The sequence below is a fragment of the Schistocerca cancellata genome, chromosome 6, assembly GCF_023864275.1.
Source record: "Schistocerca cancellata isolate TAMUIC-IGC-003103 chromosome 6, iqSchCanc2.1, whole genome shotgun sequence".
Classification (NCBI taxonomy): domain Eukaryota; kingdom Metazoa; phylum Arthropoda; class Insecta; order Orthoptera; family Acrididae; genus Schistocerca; species Schistocerca cancellata.
The window spans coordinates 449,159,367-449,178,371 of record NC_064631.1 but is presented as its reverse complement, the minus strand read 5'-3'; the positions used below and the strand labels follow the sequence as shown (position 1 = coordinate 449,178,371).

The 19,005-nt window shown below is 42.5% G+C and overlaps 1 protein-coding gene and 1 non-coding gene across 2 annotated transcripts in view; one reads left to right on the top strand and one right to left on the bottom strand.

The window, feature by feature from the left end:
• LOC126088381 (uncharacterized protein KIAA1522-like) overlaps nucleotides 1–19,005 on the top strand; it is a 483,550-nt gene that overhangs the window by 211,654 nt on the left and 252,891 nt on the right. The gene's annotated exons all lie outside the window — the stretch shown is intronic.
• On the bottom strand, nucleotides 1,380–1,454 carry Trnas-cga (transfer RNA serine (anticodon CGA)). Its single transcript has one exon. It is a non-coding gene; the product is annotated as a tRNA-Ser (tRNA).

Sequence of the window (19,005 nt, the reverse complement as noted above, 5' to 3'; positions counted from 1 at the left end):
CCCCCCTCAACGTAATTGCACAATACATCGGTTTTTCTGTCAGTGAGACGCAAGGGTTAAGCTCTTCAGAGGGGAAAGGTGTACAATTTGATCTCCAGATATTGTCGTTGTCGATTTGTGGGTTGCGGTCGACTAGATAAACACAGCTTTTTACGGGTCCAATTCCAAATGGCAATGGTTTGCTTGCGTAGAAATATGTACGCAGCAATTCCCGACAAATGGCACCTATCGCGAATCGATTTTGGGAACAGACTGATTAGTTTTCAAAACTAAATATAACCAGATTATTGGTAACTCGCCCTCAGAACTCTAATTCTGGCTACATGTCTCTCCTAATTCCAAACGTCACAGAAGCTCTCCAGCGTACCTCGCTCGAATTAGCTGCCACATTAACAAAAAGTGTTATAAGCGTGAGGTTTAGGATTACTCTGCAGCTATAAAGTCAGCTTCATGCGGTGTGAAAGCGCAACCCCTGGATCGCCCACTGCAGGCTGCGGCTGAGAGAGCGTCCAGCGTCCAGCGGTCCAGCCGCCGGCCCATCCTTCGCCTCCCGTCACCCTGGTTTCCCCCCACCCTCCCCCCATCACCGCACCATAAATTATTCATCCCCGGCCGCCTACCGCCCGCTGAGCGCCACAAATGAAAGCTTTAGCCGCCACAGACACTCCTCTACACTCCATTGGCCCCATAGCAGGCTCGAGCGTCTGGTGTCTACCAGCCGACAGTGAAGAGACAAATCACCACCGTGGCGTCACCAGAGATTTGCAAAATACGAGGGTCATTCAGTAATTAAAGAGACAAATTGGTCTGGGGAAAAAACTGCTAGTAGGGTAAGTTTGGTACTTTTATGACTTGAAGTTGGCATCACTGGGATGAGAACAGATTAGCTGACGTATCAACATTGTTTTGTTTATAACCACAAAAATACATTTCTAGATGGCTACTCCGCTTGAAACGTCCACATTAGTTGAACAACGTTCTGTTATTCGTTTTTTACTTGCTGAAGGCGAGAAACCAGTAAATACATACAGTGGAATTTCTAAGGTTTATGGTGAAGATTGTATGAATCGTGCAAATTTTTGCAAGTGGGTAGAGTAGTTCAAAAATGTTCGCGACTCAGTGACTGACGAACACCGTTCTGGCCGACCAGTTGCAGTTTCAACTTCCTCACTTGAAAGTCGAATTGATGACATTATTCGCGGCGTGTGACTGTGGAAATGATAGTTGATAAGTTTCAAGTTAGTACTGGTTCAGCTCTTAACATCACCTGTAACAAGTCGAAGCACCGCAAAACATATGCAAGATAGTTCCCAAAAGATTTGACGCGGCTACACAAGGAAACAAGGTTGAGAGTGAAACTTCCTGGCAGATTAAAACTGTGTGCCGGACCGAGACTCGAACTCGGGACCTTTGCCTTTCGCGGGCAACTGCTCTACCAACTGAGCTACCCAAACACGACTCACGCCCTGTCCTCACAGCTTTACTTCTGCCAGTACCTTGGTAGAGCACTTGCCCGCGAATGGCAAAGGTCCCGAGTTCGAGTCTCGGTCCGGCATACAGTTTTAATCTGCCAGGAAGTTTCATATCAGCGCACACTCCGCTGCAGAGTGAAAATCTCATTCTGGAAGGTTGAGAGTGTGCACAGAGCTAAAGGGATGCTACGAAAAAGAAGGTGAGCACTTCCTCGACAAAAATTTGAACTTGTTTTGAAACTTGGTTTCACTATTATGAGCCAGAATCAAAAAGACAAAGCAAGGAGTGGAAGCACACCAACTCATCTGTCAATAAAAAATTCAGAACCCAAGCATCAGCAGGAAAAGTCATGTTGACGATGTTTTGGGATGCTGAAGGTCCATTTTATGCGATTATCCCGAGGAGCAGCGTACAATGAACAGCCAATACTACTCGGATTTGCGTTTAAACAAGGTGAAGCCAGCCATGAGAGAGAGTCGTCGTGGATCTCAGAGGAGAAATGTGATTCTCCAGAAAGACAACGCACGTCCTCATATTGTTCAACTAAACCGTGAAAACATCGACAAAATGGGCTGGGAAGTACTGCCTCATCCCCCTTGCAGGCCTTATTTAGCACCTAGTGATTTACCTTCGTTTGGTGCACTGAAGGAGGCATTACGTGGGAAGAGATTCTAGGACAACGAGGACTTGAAAACGTTGGTGGGAAATTGGTTCAAACATCAACATAAAGAGTTCTTTGCAGCCGGCAAAAAAGCTTCTAGCTCGTTGAAACAAGTGCATAAATGTTCAAGGGGATTATGTTGAAAAATAGAAAAGTATCGCTTTGTAAAAATAAACGTTTTTTTCTCCAGACCAATCTGTCTCTTTAATTACAGAGTGACCCTTGTAGTTTATCATAAGTATTTAAATCCAAAATACAAATACCTCATTTTTTTTCTATTTCAGATGTAAATACAAAATGGTTTTAAATAAAAGTATTTAAATATAAAATACCAACACTGATTTTAACACCAGTAATTGTTCAAATACTTCATCTTTCATGTTCCTTTACGTGGCCTCATTATTATACCACCAGAGGCAAAATAGTCATTCAGCAGAAGCAGAACTTGGTAAACTGTTACTATTTTTAGGGAACACTTTTTTACAGTTGGATATCTCTTGAAACAATCTAAACTATTGACACTGTCTTTTAAACATTGTAGTGTTTCCAGCGTAGCGTCACCACCATCACTGGCTACGGAAGAGTCAGAGTCCTTAACATACATATAATGAGATTCAACTTTTTCTATCAGAATGTTGCAAGTTCTTGGCATGTTCTTCTTTTTGTTTCCTCTTCCGCACTTCTGAACTAAGCAGTTCTTTAAGGTATTCTATACCAGCCTTCGGTACCCATTGCAGTTCGGAAATAGGGTAAGATACGGATGCTAACATCTCATCCTTTGCTTCTGGTTCCTCTAATTTACAGAATCTCTCAAAACGCCTATTAACACTTTCTTTAATAACTTCTATCCCCACACCACATACAAAGGTTTATCCATTGGCAAGCTGCTTGCATTCTCGTTAGTGCTGGTAGAAGATATGCATAATAGTTATCTTTGTTCTCTTATAAACTTCTAATGTCATCAGCAAAAGGCTTTCAATAGGTTATGTATTCATTAAGAAATTAAGTATTTCAGTTCCTTCAAAATATGCTAATCCAAGTTTCCTTGAAGTGTCATTTAGAGTGTCCTTAATAGAATATAGTATGTATTCTATCATGTTGGACATGGATAAGTAGGGGATTTTCCAGTTGATTTTAAATAAGTTTCACAAGCTTCAGGGGACCTTGACCGCAATTTGCATAGTGCTTGATATTTTGACATGGCTACGCCATAAACGTTATTTGTATTAATTACTGTGACATCTGGCCATGTGCATAGCTCTTGAAGCTAATAAATACAATGTGTATGGTCTCGCTCCCTCCTTTAATCCGATCCTTTGGCTTATTAGATGTTTTAGCTACGTTTTATATTACACAAACAATAACATCCCTTTCCTAATAATTAGGGCCATCCTCATATTCACTTAACAGAAGATTATTGCACTTCCGTCATAGAAGTACTTTTGTTGAAACAAATGGCTCATTAAATAAATGAAAACTCCCAAGTATGGAATAAAAGAAGTCAAGAGAAGCATTCTGCATTTTACAAATAAAAAATATCTGTAGTGTAAGTATTTTAAATAAAATAGTTTTCTGAAAAAAAGTATTTGAAATACAAAATCACAATATGTATTACTCATTTCATATTTGCATTTGAAGTACATGTATTTCACTTAATTCGCATCTCTGGACGTTATAAGTTGGTTGTATTCTTCCGCTCATAATACCAAGGAAGGAGTACTGGAAGCCGGATGTGAACTTACTTGTAGCCTGTTCCTCTCGTTTGTTGTCCATTCGCAAAACCATTGACGATATGTTCTTCATGTAATTACCTTACCTTCTGATGAAGTCACCCTTAGAGGTGACGAAGCCTGGTCAAGGTATATAGAAAACCTATGCAACCGGTTGTCGGATTTTTACATATTTTTCAAATTTGTGTATACGGTTGCTGCAAACCTCAGCCATGTTCAAAGTTGGATCTACAGCAGAGTGTTTTCGATAATTGTCTTGGGGATAATCATACGAATCGTGCTCTCGTGTTATACAAAGCCTCATTTCTGTTGCGGAACTTGGATGACCCTCAAGAGCTACGCTACTTGCTTCTAGAAAGAGACGGGTTTCAAAGAGACACTTCCGACTTCACAACGTTATCCACTGAGTCGAAAAAAAGTCATGGAACAGAGATATGCATAGATACAGAGAGCGCAGTAGTACCGCGTACACAAGGCATAAAAGGGCATTGCATTCACAGAGCTGTCATTTGTACTAAGGTGGTTCGTGTGAGTAGGTTTTCGACGTGATTATGGCCGCACAGCGGGAATTAACAAACTTTGAACGCGGAATGGTAGTTAGAGCTAGACACAAGGGACATTCTATTTCGGAAATTGTTAGGGAAGTCACTATTCTGAGATCCATAGCGTCAAGAGTGCGCCGAGAATACCATATTTCAAGCATTACGTCTCACCACAGACAACGCAGTGGCCGACGGTCTCCACTTAACGACAGAGAGCAGCGGCGTCTGCGTACTCAGTGCTAACACACAAGCAATACTCCCTGAAATATCCGCAGAAATCAATGCGGGCCGTACGTGGAGTGTGTCCATTAGGACAGTGCTGTGAAATTTGCCGTCAATGGGCAATGGCAGCAGACGACAAAAGCGAGTGTCTTTTCAAACAGCACATCACCTGGAGCACTTCTACTGGCCTCGTGAGCATATCGGTTGGATCCTAGACGACCGGAAAACCGTGATCTGGTCAGATGAGTTCCCCTTTCAATCGGTAAAAGTTGATGGTAGGGTTCGAATGTGGCGTAGACCCCACGACATGGACCCAATTTATCAACAAGGTACTATACAAGCTGGTGGTGGCTCCATAATTGTGTGGACTGTGTTTACATACAATGGTCGAACTAAACTGGTTATTGACGGGAAGCAGTTATATTCGACTACTTGGAGACCATTTGCAGCTATTCAAGAACTTCATATTCCTAAACAACGAAGGAATTTCATGAATGACAATGCTCCATGTTACAGGGACACAATTGATAGCGATTGGTTTGTAGAATATTCTGGACATTTCGAGCGAATGATTTGGCCGCCCTGATCGCCCGGCATGAATCTCATCGAATATTTATGATACATAATCGAGAATTTAGTACGTATACAAAATTCAACACCAGCAACACTTTCGCAATGATGGGCGGCTATAGCGGCAGCAGGGCTTCTGGAATCCACGCCACGTCGAGTTGCTGCACCACGCCGGACGATAGGAGATCCGACACGATATTAGGATTTATCCGACAACTTTTGTCACCTCAGTGTATCATGAGGATAGAAATTTGGGGTGAATTTTAGCTTATGCATAGGACTACAAAATTTTTATAAAAGTCTGTACAATTTTTCAAACTAGTTATATAACGTGTAGTCGTTTAAGCCACAATTCGTCATTCGGGCACCATCTTGCACCTTTAAACGGAAGGTCTGTTTACCACGAACACGTGATATTTGCAAATGAACTTAGTTTCATTAATGCTTTAACAATTTTCCCTGTCTCGAAACTGGGCATTTGTGTTATTTACCAAGAGCTTCTATTTCAAAACCTTTTTATCTTGTAAGTGATTCTTTATAATACTTTTTTCTTAATTTGATTTCATTTGTTGGTTGTTGCTATGTAGTGCAGCAAAAATGTAACAAATGGCTCTGAGGTCATCAGTCCCCTATATCATAGAACTACTTAAACCTAACTAACCTAAGGACATCACACACATCCACGCCCGAGGCAGTATTCGAACCTGCGCCCGTGGCGGTCGCGCGGTTCCAGACTGTAGCGCCTAGAACCGCTCGGCCACTCCGGCTGGCAATAATGTAACATACAGGCTATTAAATTTAATATTGACAAGATTTCCTCGTTTCCAACAGTTTTAAATTTGAATAGAATATTTGTTCCTAGACACATGACCATTGAAAGACCTGCGTTTATCGCACTCCTTTCATATTTTATATAATACTTAGTCCTGAAATGGTATCTTTACCATATTTGATCTGGAAATCTCATTCCCTGTTGGTTCTTCAATTTCTACACCTAAAATCATACTGATACTTGAAAGAGAATGTGAGCAAGGTATTTCTGTTTTTATTTTCCTAAAAAATACACACTCTCCCAAGTAGCCGTAACGGAGTCCTTTTCCCTCCTGGACCGTTTAGCTTAAAAGCATGGCTTGCTAGTTTGAATCTCTTGTATGAGCCAAAGAAGCCCCTTTATTCCCACCAATAGCAATACCAAACTTTGAAACTTTGCCTCTCTTGCATGTTTGGTGAAGCGAAGAGGTCCTCCCGCCTCAATTTTGCGAATCGCGAGCCACCTTGTTGCATTCTGGCTACTTTCCAGAACAGCATGTAGTTTACGCTGCAATCTTACGCAGCCTCATTGGCGAGAACGGCAAGCGGCACGTTCCGCCACCTCAGAGTCGGGTCTCCACTTTGAACGCGGGAGAATGGTAGACTTCGCTAGGGATGTTGTGTTCCTGCCGTCAATGGGTAAGGATGTGATCCTATTTGACACAGATAATTAGACTAAGTCCCTATGTGTGTATTAAGCGAGGGATCACGCAAACTTAAAAGCACCAGCGCTTTCTCTTTCTCTTATCTGCTATTACCCCAATTCTTTATCATTTTTCCTGTGAAATGCATTGAATGTCGTGTGGAGCTCAGTACTCTAGCTTTGTGCGTTGGATGGCATGCACGCGGAGACACTTGATAACCGCTTTAAATAAATTCATCCGACTTAAGGATTCGTCTCGCTCTGAGAGAGTTGTATGATTCACTACTTCTTGAGTGAAGTGAATATTTTTGGACATGATCTTGTTGCTTTGCTCTGATTTAAACACCACGTGGCAAGTAGTTGGTTTTAGTATTGCTTAACAATAATTATACGTGGCTGAGCAACACATCATGAGCACTGTAGTAAGTTACAGATCGTGTGATGAATGCTCCAGTAATTTACCTAACATGGGGCTGGGATCATCCTCTGCTATGCTACCTTCACTGTAGCGACTTATTATCCCGTTTCCGTATCTCCAATTTCTGTATGTTAATCCTCCCCATTTCTTTGTAACCACAAACGCGATTTTCCCGTTGTAACGGTCAGGCTCCGTCATTCTTCCCTTCTTCCCACTCGATTCTGTATTGAGAGACAAGACTCTTTTTGTTCGTGCAGATATAATGTTAAACTGTGGTAGGCTAATCATGTACCGCCAGTAACCAATACTGAGGTTCGCTGTAATAACTCCCTGTAATTCCTTCTTTTAATGATATACAACCCCAACAAAACCGTAGATGAAACACATGAAATTGCGAAGAACCTGTCATGGAGAACAAATAAGTTATAGAAATGGCATTTGGTTTTCGAACGTTCGTCATGGATCTCGCGTTGTCGTTGTGCTACTGTTTTCTTGAATTAAACCTGGAGGTCAGGGCGCCACATTTGAAGATCTGTTCCGACCACTGCGCTTAAGAAAGCCTAGTTGAATATCGTTCCTTCTAGTAAAGTAAGCTTCGTGTCTTCCTTTTTTTTTTTTTTTTTTTTGCGAGACACGAAATGAAAAATTGTAATTCATGTCGTGAAAGAGGATGCTTGGTTTTGTTCCTTGAAATTATTCTATGAAGTCAGTTTTCCTTACCTACCCTCCCGAATATCCCCGTTTATGACAATACATTATCTTCAAGGAATTATAACCTTTCCCTCTTGCTTTGTTGGGTTACGAATCCTAGTAAAACCTTATTTCACACCACCTGGCACCTCTTTTACCACGTTGTTCACATTTGGAAAAAAATTTATATTTCCGGAATAATTTTTGTAATTTCAGGAAAAGGGCTGCAGCGCACATGAAGTAAATGTTATAATTTCAGAATGGGATGAGAAATAATATTTTAAGCTTCTACTGAAGAGCTGGAGGGAAGCGACGTCCTGAGAAGTGTTCCAAGGTGTAACACTATCCCCTGTATATTTTTCATGAATCCCTTTGATTGCTTGTTACAATTACCGTTAGGTTCAAAGTTTTCAGTTACCTTCCACAAATGTTCATTGTGTCTTCCATTGTAAGCTTCTCGGGAGGTTAAAATCACAGTATCACCAATGCGGTTCCTGCACGGAGGCACATGGACCAGAATATTTAACGACCGTGTGCTTGTTTCCGTTCGTCTCTTGTATCCTTGATGCTCCAACCACCGATGAAGATTTGATCACATAGCTATTTATTAATCAGCTCCAGGTTGTGAGAGCATGCAGATAATGAGGACCACAAATACCTGGTAAAGGTTCAAATACAATCTACTAATAAAACACTATAATTTGGGTAGTACTGTTCACAACTGGGCTGATTACAGAATAGATGTAATAGTAATTAATACTTCAGCCACGTGGTCTACTTTCAGTACAATGAAACCTACTGAATTGCCGGTCACTCACGCTGTTCTATTACTAGCAAAGGAACCACACAAAAAGCAGGTAATTTGCTCTGGTTTTGATAGGCACAGTTCTCGCAGTTCTCATCAGTTCACCCTCACAGTGCTACCAATGATATCACGTATGGATGCGCAAGTGTTTAGCGACGCAGCTGACCTTAGATCTCACGACACTACATACGAACGAAAGTACGAGGGGCGTTCAGTGAGCAATGCAAGACTTGTTTTCTCAGCCAATTTCGGTTGAAAAAATGCCTAGTTTCATGAAGTTTCTATAGGTGACGACGCTATGCGTAGTCTTCAAAAGGAAGTCTGTAACAGAGATGTGTTCCAAGCAGAGAACTGTCACTGAGCTTCTTTTGGCGCAAAACCAGAGCATCGTGGATGGTCATAAGTGCTTGTAGTATTTCTGTGCAGACCTGAACAAAAGCACGGTGAGTATTTGGACGAGGTGTCTGTCGTCACCGCAGTTAAGTGGCTCAAATCTCTCCGATCTCACGCGTGCCGACTGGTTGCACACAGCTGTGACTCCTGCAATGTTGGAACGTGTGGACACTCTCATTCAAGATGATCGACAAATCACAATCAAACATCTCGCTGCTGAACTGGTAGTCTCTATTGGTACTGCTGACACACTCGTCCACCAGTCGGGGTATTCAAAGGTGTGTGTGCGCTGGGTTTCTCGTCGCCTGACAGAAGACCATGAGGAACAACGAAGGACCGTCTGTGCGAAACAGCTTGCACTGATCGTGAAAATTATTTGTCGATCATCGTCTTACGGGATGAAATGTGGCTTCATCACTTCGGACTGGAAACAAAACAGTAATCCATGGAGTGGCGACATACCACTTCTCCTCCGAAGAAAAAATTCGAAGCTGTACCCTCAACCGGTAAACTCATGGTGACGGTCTTCTGGAATTCTGAAGGAGTTATTCTGTTTGATGTCCTCCCTCATGGTGCAAGAGCATTTCGCTACAGTCAGGAAATGAAGAACGACAACCGCTTGTTCGTCGCCACAAAAATGCAAACGAACTTCTCTTTCTCCATGACAACGCAAGGGCTCACAGATGTCTGCGCACCCGAGTGGAATCCACAAAGGTCATTGCACTCTCCTTCCTCATGTATCCCACAACCCTGATCTCGCACATTCCGACTTTCGTCTGTCTGGCCCAGTGAAGGATGCAGCAAGACTTCGGCTCTAACATTGACCGCGTGGGCATACAGCCCCTCCAGTAGGGTGGTGTAAGTCCGTCGCACTGAAGTTGAAAAGCAGGGTTTCGTAAGCAAAAGAGTGGGGAATAAATCATGTATTGGAATGCTTAATAAAAATAATCTACTTTCAGAAATAAATGTGTTGCTTTTTTCTTATTGAACGCCACTCGAATCTGCACTCCTCAGTCTTAGTTACACAGATTATAAAATCTCTCTCAATTAGAATCATCGCTGAATTGCGATCAATACCATGTTTGTTAATTCCGTAACCGTCGTGACGCGCTTGACTGTTATCTCGACGACACGACACTCGAAAGCGGAAATCAGTGTTTTCGTGGTAATTCACTGACACTGCTTTTGTTGAAATGTATGTGAAATAAACAGCTTTTGCGGTGAAGGTCTTAACAGCTTTTTGTCAACGTAGTAATTTGCGTTTTTGAAGGCCACGTTCCCGACTCTACACGTGACGCTCCGCTCACCACGACTCGCTAAACACGACCTGCGCCCCCGAGAGACGATAGTCGATGTCGTGGCGGAACTGGCAGCGACGTTACCGTACGCTGCGCACGCCAGCACCTTACGAGCATGTCTGGAGTCAACTGCATTCACTGCTGTTGCTTTGATGCAGGGGGAGATCCGTACACCTATTACGGCTGATACATCGTTCAGTCAGCTCACTGTTAAGAAATGTTCCAAAGCCGCGCACACATTTGCCACTACAAACATGCTTACATCGCAAATTTTGTCGTGTTGTTTTCGTGTCGTTTGCTACGGTACGTCTAGAGACGAGGAAACTGTTGTGACATATGGTGTTGCATTATTAATAATCGAAGGTTCACGCGAACAAAACGAAAGGAGTCGTCGTCGTTGGTAGACGAAAACAAGCAACAGAAGAACTGGCAGGAATAATTTGCTACGAGAGCTGAATACGGGAGACGGCTCTGCTTTCCGAAACTTCACACGGTTGCATTTACCGATTTTTAATTTCTGGCAAATATGGCAGCATAGTTTATTTCAAAAGAAGACACTAATTTTGAGAAAGCAATTATAGTCGACCAATGTCTGTTATCGTTCGTTTTTCTACAACGATAGATTCGTTTCAGAACCTTGCATGTTTATTTCACCTTTCAAAGCATGCACTGCATCAAATAGCACCTGAAGTTTGTAGAATACTGGTGGAAGCCCTGAAGCATTATGTGAAGGTAAGTAAATGAAAAAACCTCGTTTGATATTAAATTGAATTTTTATTCATTTTGTATGATTTTACACAAATCATCGAAAATTACTTCCACAACAGTGTCGTCGGTTTCGGGGTTGTTTGTGAATGTGACAGAGGAATCAACACTACTTGCTGATGTCCCTGACACGTCCACGCCCAGTTAACGACGCCACACTCTCAAAATAGTAGAGTTTTTCTTGTATTAAAACAGCATAGTCTCGCCGTTGCCATTATTCTCTGCACCTTTGACAGTTTTCGTAGCATACATGCCACTTACTGACCGTGGGCACCGAAATTGTATACTATTCATCCTGTCTTTCCGAGACGAGTTTGCATATTTTTTTCTAAGCCCATAATGAAGTGTATCGTGGCAAAATAACTGTGTATGAATGTTACTGTACAGTATAAAATACAAATAAAGACAACCAAGCATAATTATTGTACCTCTTTGTCCACGTGTCTCTAGTTTCCTTCGTGTCGTGAGCATCATCAAGAAACTATAGGACTAGATAGCCGAAACAAGTTGGTTGGCAGACAGTGCCCGCAACACTGCCGAGTTTTGCTTTTCACCACCTTCTTCTTTTCCCGTCGATATGCGACGACGGGCGACCTTATTTTCTTTTCAATGCAGTAGCTGTCAGTACCAAACGTAGCAGCAATTCTGCGCAGAGCGTCTTGTTTGGCACTGCTGTTCTTGTACTGCTTCCTTCGTATATTCCACAAGTAGTTCTCAGCGTGGTGCAGCAGTAACAACTTGACAGAAACAGTAACTAGCATGCGGAAACACAACACGTAACAATTTTATACAATAGACGAAACAACTCCAGATATAAGCATACGCTTCCGCCGTGCAGCGATGACATGTGATAGTTGCTGGAAAACATGTTTCAAGTTCAGTGTGTACGCTGCTTAACATGCAGGTGGCAGTAGGTTGGTGCCCTTCCCTGTTCAGAAACGTTTCGGTGTGTTCTCGTAACTGCGAACAATGGCTCATCTCAAACATATCCACGTACGTGGTTTTTTGCTGCTGTGTTCCCCGTATCCTTGGATTATGTCGGTCCCCTTTTCCAGTCAAACGAAACTTAGCCTCATCACAAAACATAATTTATGAAAGAAAACAGATATCTCCAACTTCATGCTCAGAATTAAGTCGAAAAGCTCTACAAGTTGTTGTTTTTCATCACCATGAAACGCTTGTGCCAGCTGAATTCTGTATAGTTTGGAACGCATATGTTGCCAAAAAACAAACCACATGGGTTGGTTGGCTGCCATGTAACGTATATCAAAAATTAAACTTTCTCACGGGAGCAAAATGTTTGTTCCTCATAATTAAGACGAGATAATAACTTCTGAATGTAAACTATCTATCATAACACACAAATCTGCTAATGAAAGACTTTAAACAACACAGAATTGAAACACTCAAAATCTTTGTTTGGAAAGGGGAATGAGCTTAAATAAAAGTAGACGAACTACTTCAGAAACAGAACTAATATTGTATTTGCTGTCAAAAGATACTAAAACAAAGGAAAGTTCAAAAACACGGAATGAAATCTAGACAATGTCATTATTTTGTGTTTTCGTGGTACCACGAAACTGATTGTTACTGTTGGAGAAGTTGCCACGACCACATTGTAAAACTTGAAAGAAATGATACTGATTAGGATGTATAACGTTTAATAGAATTGCCATATTTTTTTCTTTTACGTCTGTGCCATCGCGGGAAGCTGTCTAAAACTGAGCCGTGCAAAGCTCAATGACAGGCGCCCAGGCAGAAGCATGTTCTTTTCTCGAATCAGCCCCCTGAAATTCACCCCTGTAATTCAGGGGTTGTCTACAAAAAGTAGATGTACCTTGCGCTTGATATGAGGCGTTTTCAGCCAACTGTTTTCATTTCCAGCAACATTTTTCAAGTTTTCATCTCTTCATGACACACTCTTGAAGCTCTCTGTCCGAAAATGTGAGCGTTGCATTATATAAACCACAAACTTATTCATCATCAGGCCATGGTAGCAGACCTCAGTGTCACGAGCATTTGGACGTACGTCACTCGACAGACAAGATGCTCAGCAGTTTCGTTCAGTGTGAGCGAACTACTGAACTAGGACCCATGCCACTGGGGGATATAAAGATCTGCCCGTACAATAATAATAAATGGCTCAGCGCATTTTCCAACTTTTGTATCGCACATGGCACCAATGTGGACTGTCTCTCACCTGCGACAACGAGCGGACTTCTGTGGATTAAGTGCAAAACTCTGCTGAATGCAGTCTCCTTCTTGAATGAACGCATGGGACGACCTGTGCATTTCCTCTTACATAAACAGCCAGTGTATCCAAAGTGCTGGGGCCATCGTCGAATACTTAGAGCTGTAGGAGGTGCAGTGCCGTACTTTCGATGAAAATCGCACAGTACAGTTGCAACCGAACTTAAGCTCTTAAAACGAAGAACGTAAAACGCCTTTTGTATCTCTGTTGTCATTCATTGGTTAATGAACCAGCGAACGAAAGAGCTACCTGCACCACGCAGAATACCAGCGACCACACGAACAGACAACAATATACAGCTGGCGCCGAAGTAAAGTTTGAGATTCAATGAAATCGGATGAATCTTTTTAAAAGACACTGTATCACCAGTGTTGTCTGAAAAGAACCCCCAGAATAACTGGCCAGACCAGAGTACTAACTCTAGTGTCCTATAAAAGCCTATATTACTAGCATCATGGTGACAACATCAGAGCCGCGCGGGATTAGCCGAGCGGTCTAGGGCGCTGCAGTCATGGACTGTGCGGCTGGTCCCGGCGGAAGTTCGAGTCCTGCCTCGGTATGTTTGTCCTTAGGTTAATTTAGGTTTAGTAGTGTGTAAGCTTAGGGACTGATGACCTCAGCAGTTAAGTCCCATAATATTTCACACACATTTGAACATTTTTGTCAACATCAGCTTCGGTGAACTGGTTATGTGCATCATATGAGCGATTTTCATCTCCCCAAACGAATCATGTAGGCTCAGGTTAAGAAGGGGCAGTTTACGGCGGGGAAGACAGCGTAAAACGTATAAAGATTCTCTGAAATCCAGTATGCAGACCTACTTGAACAGCCTATACTCGAAGGCTCACATACGTATTAATGGTTGTAAATCATGAATGAATACAACTCGAAGAAAAAATCTTCATTAGGTTATGACTGACGTAGACATTTGTGACACTGTGGAAGTGTATACGGCTAAGAATTCGTCACTAGAATAAGTAGACCCAAAAGAAGACATCATTACAGTTAGAATGCTACTGTGTTGGAACTTGTTGTTTTGTGCTTAAATAGGACACGTCGAGGGTGTGCATTAAGTCAGACAACGGAAAATAACGAGAAGCAACGAAGGTTCTTTCAGTCTATCCAATGTTTACATTTAATGACAGGAAAATAGTGTTGTATTAACATTGTTGTTTTGGATCTTAAATATGTGATGAGCCAGCTAAGACACGCCATCCAGTAACAGTAAATGTATCGAGATGCTGTGTTCTCTAAGATACATCTGTAGTGAACACTGTAGTCAAGTTTCTGAAGTTTATAGCAGCCGAATAATGACAACGATCCTGTTTCTTTTTTTATAGAACTACCTACATTTCGGAGTACGAGATTTTAAAGCGCTTACAAAGACGAGACACGCCTACTTGCTGTAACATGTCAAAAATGGGACCACACCTGTCGAAATTACCGGCTATGCGAACGAGAGGTCGTCATGTTGGGTACCCAGTGCACTCCTTACAATCTCGCCAACTGCTGGACCGTGGAACTGCTGTGACCTGTGGCCAATGTTGTCGTTGGGTAGAGAACAATCACTGGGTCTTCCTATGTTGCCACGTCGAGGGAACCCACAATTGTCACCATAATGACAGTCCGTCCAGACGTGGTCGCACTGTCCATGTCGATAGGTAATATATTCTCCCCTCGGGCGCTACTTGCGTGAACCTGTAGAGGTCCTGCATTGAGTTAGGGCGCTCCTAAAAAGATGACGTAGTAACACTCCTGTGTCTAGTGTTGTCGTTGGGCGATCACTAACAGTGAGCCTATCTATGCCGCCGCATCAAGGGAAGCCACAACTACGGTCGCCATGACGACATTCTTCCCAGTCTTGTCGCACTGTCCATGTGGATACATAATAAATTTCTCCTCGTGGTCGCTATCCGCATGGGCCGGCCGAGATCTGCATGGATCTGTAATGCTCCTGAACAGACGACATAGTGGCACTCCTGTGTCCTGTGTCCAGTGATGTCATTGGAGGCACCACTGTCAGTTGGTCTTTCATGCTGCCACGTCGGAAAAAGCCACATCTATGACAGTCCATCCAGAAGTCGTCGTACTGTCCATGTGGGTACTTAATATATTCTCCTCTGGTGCGCTAGTCACGTTGGCCTGCCGAAGTTCAGCATGGACTTACGGTGCTCCTGAAACGACAATGCTGTGACTCTCCCGTGTTGTCGTTGGGTACACCTCTATCAGTGGGTCTTACGATGCTGCCACAACTATGGTCGCTGTGATGGAAGTCCATCGACATGTCGTAGCACAGTCCATGTGGATAATCAACAGTCTTTTTCCCTTTCGGGTACTAGTCGCGTGGGCACGCCTGCATGGAGTTACGATGCTCCTGAAAAGACGACGCAGTGGCACTCCTGTGTCCAGTGTTGGCATTGGGCAACCACTGTCAGTGGGATTTTACATACCGTGACAAGGTAAGCCACAATTATGGTCTCCATGATGATACTCCTTCCAGGTGTTATTTCACTGCTCACGTGGCTACTTACTGTATTTCTCCTCTTGGGCACTAGTTATGTGGTCCTGCCGAGGTTCTGCAAGGAGCTATGGTGCAACTGAAAAGACGACACAGTGGCACTCCTGTGCCCTGCGCTCAGTGTTGTAGTTGGGAGACCACTATCACTGGATCTTTCTATGCTTCGACGTCAATGGAAGCCACAACTATGGTCAAACTGAAGCCACTCCACCCAGATGTCGACACACAGTCTGTGTGGGATTCACTACATCTCTTCCTCCCAAACGCCAGTTGCGTGGGCCTGCCGAGGTCCTGCATCGAGTTATGACGCTCCTGAACCCATCGTTTCCATATTTTCATGATAAGCGTGGAATCTCCACCAACATGGGCAACAATATAGAATAATGATAAAGTGCTGCCTCGATATGTTGTATGTCGCTTTCGAATCGCGACACGTGTTGATAACTGTCCCTCCTCCTTAAACATAATCTTCTAGAAACAAACAACTTTCAAATGGCATTCCTGATAGATAATTTTTCTTTATACGCAAAGTACATATGGTATAATTCCTACTTTCTATGGTTGCACTGATATGCTATTCATTTGTATATCCAAACGTGTAGTACATTTCATGTCAATTTGACGTTCTTTGCATGCCACTTTCATTCTGTTGCTATTTTAATTGCCGAAAAAGCAGTATACGATTGCCTGTATTAACGAAATCATTGCGAAATGCTGTGAATAATATCTCCTTTATTTGTAAGACTTGAAATCGTCTAGTGATAGAACCACAGTGATCTCTGTTATTTACTACAAATTTTAATAGTCTTGATCGCAATAAAGTGCAGAGTGTATTCCTCATAGCAGTTGCGAACACAGAAATGATCTGAGGATGCTGGCTCTTTATCCGAAACTGGTAGTCATCAAGTTTTAATTCATTTTATTGCGAGGAAGACTTAAAATTTGTAATCTGTTATTATTAGTGAGTTAAATATTACCGATAGTTAAAAGTTAAATAACTTTAGTGAAGTGAAATTATAAATTAAATGTGCCTACAGTAAAGACGTGGTTAATGATTAAGTCGGCTGCAACATTTATCTAGACTGCTCTTACACTTCTCAACAGTTGTTGTGAAGTGACAGGACTTCAGACTGTTACAATCCTAATGGAAATCAGTTTGTCGCTGTTACCCCTCTGAGCATATCGCGGTCACACTCGTTCTATCTGGAAGGAAATAAGGCATTTCTTCCGTTCTCCGTGCATCTAGATTCATTAGTGCAACGCCATAGGGTTGTTCTAGCTCACATCTAAATGTATTAGGCTCACCATCTTCGGTACCTGTACACCTGGGTACCGGTAACCTGAACACTTACTCCATAACATAAATCTGTTCGGCGCTCTTATTTTGCGTGACAATAGCGAAACCTTCATTCAAACAAACTCGTGCCTACCTCCCAAATACTTATTTACAGACTATTCGTTTTAATGGGCGGCCGGGGTGGCCGAGCGGTTCTAGGCGCTCCAGTCTGGACCCGCGCGACCGCTACGGTCGCAGGTTCGAATCCTGCCTCGGGCATGGGTGTGTGTGATGTCCTTACGTTAGTTAGGTTTAAGTAGTTCTAAGTTCTAGGGGACTGATGACCTCAGAAGTTAAGTCCCATAGTGATCAGAGCCATTTGAACCATTTGTTTTAATGGCTCTGAGCACTATGGGACTCAACATCTGAGGTCATCAGTCCCCTAGAACTTAGAACTACTGAAACCTAACTAACCTAAGGACACCACACACATCCATGCCCGAGGCAGAATTCGAACCTGAGACCGTAGCAGTCGCGCTGTTCCTGACTGAAGAGCCTAGAACCGCTCGGCCACCGCGATTTGTTTTAAAATGATAGAAGATATTTATGACGAAGGCTTTAAAATGAAGGCTTTAAAATGCAGTAATACAACATTTATGTTTTAATTTTATTTCACGATACGCGAATGTTCGTATAGTTGAGCCCTGTACATAAATTGAAAAAAATTTAATAAACACACGAAGATGTCCCATTAGTTTTTGATTTTATGAAGCATACAGGGCCCTATAGACAATCGTTTATCCTCCGTCCTATGCACGCAAGGAAAAAGACAGAAAATCTCTTCCATTGACACGAAGTGCTCTCCACAGCTTACAGTAGATCGCAGAGTATGTTTGTAGATGCAGAAAGGACGTACGCGTCATTTTGATGCCGAAATGTTAAAGACTGACTTACCATCATGAAGTACATTCATTACGCATTATGTAACGCATGATGCAACAGAATATAGGCAGACATGATAGTAAGATTTCAAAAGATCATCTCTTTGCTACTTTCTCCACTATTTCGTTTCCCTCGATCCCTATTCAATTAGAATACCATCTCTCATTCCTGTGTTTGCAAGACAAGGCTGCTGTTTAGTATCATTTGGAAAAACATATCTGCTTGGCACGTGTGCTGAATTCCTTGTAAGATACTAAGTAGATTGCAGAAGAGGAGGAACCTCCAACCACTTTGAAATCTCTTTTGTTACAACTTTTTCGACCGTCCATAGCCTAGAAAAGTACACGAAGCAGTTTATCTGTACGAAGATTCTGATGACTAAATCAGAGGAAAAGACATATCACCCAGTTTTATGCACCCTTCTTGTAATGAAAGTACATGTAAAGAAGGAATACTAGCTGGAATGTTTGGGGATCATCAGGAAAAAATGAATAAATATTGCCGGCAGCTGTGGCAGAGTGGTTCTAGGTGATACAGTCCAGAACCGCGCTCCTGCTACGGTCGCAGGTTCGAATCCTGCCTCGTGCATGGATCTGTGTGATGTCCTTACGTTAGTTAGATTTACGCAGTTCTAAGTCTAGGGGACTGAAGACCTCAGATGTTAAGTCCCATAGAGATTAGACACATTTTTGAATAAATATTCGCCCTACGAGAAAACTAGACTGTGATTTCAGACTATTGAGGCTTACTACCGTCCAGGAATCAGGTTTCAGGTTTTAACGTTCCGAGGTCAATAGTGGCGGAGCATCGGCTCGGAAGTATCTGGAACAGAGTGAGCTCATCCACGCCAACCAGTATCTATTCTGAAAATATAGATCACGTGAAACGCGCTTTTCTCATAAGACGTCATCAAAGCCATGGATCAAGGAACTCAGGTACTACGCCAACGTTTATTACAAACTTAAGATTGTATAGGGTATAAGAAAATAGTGATAGGC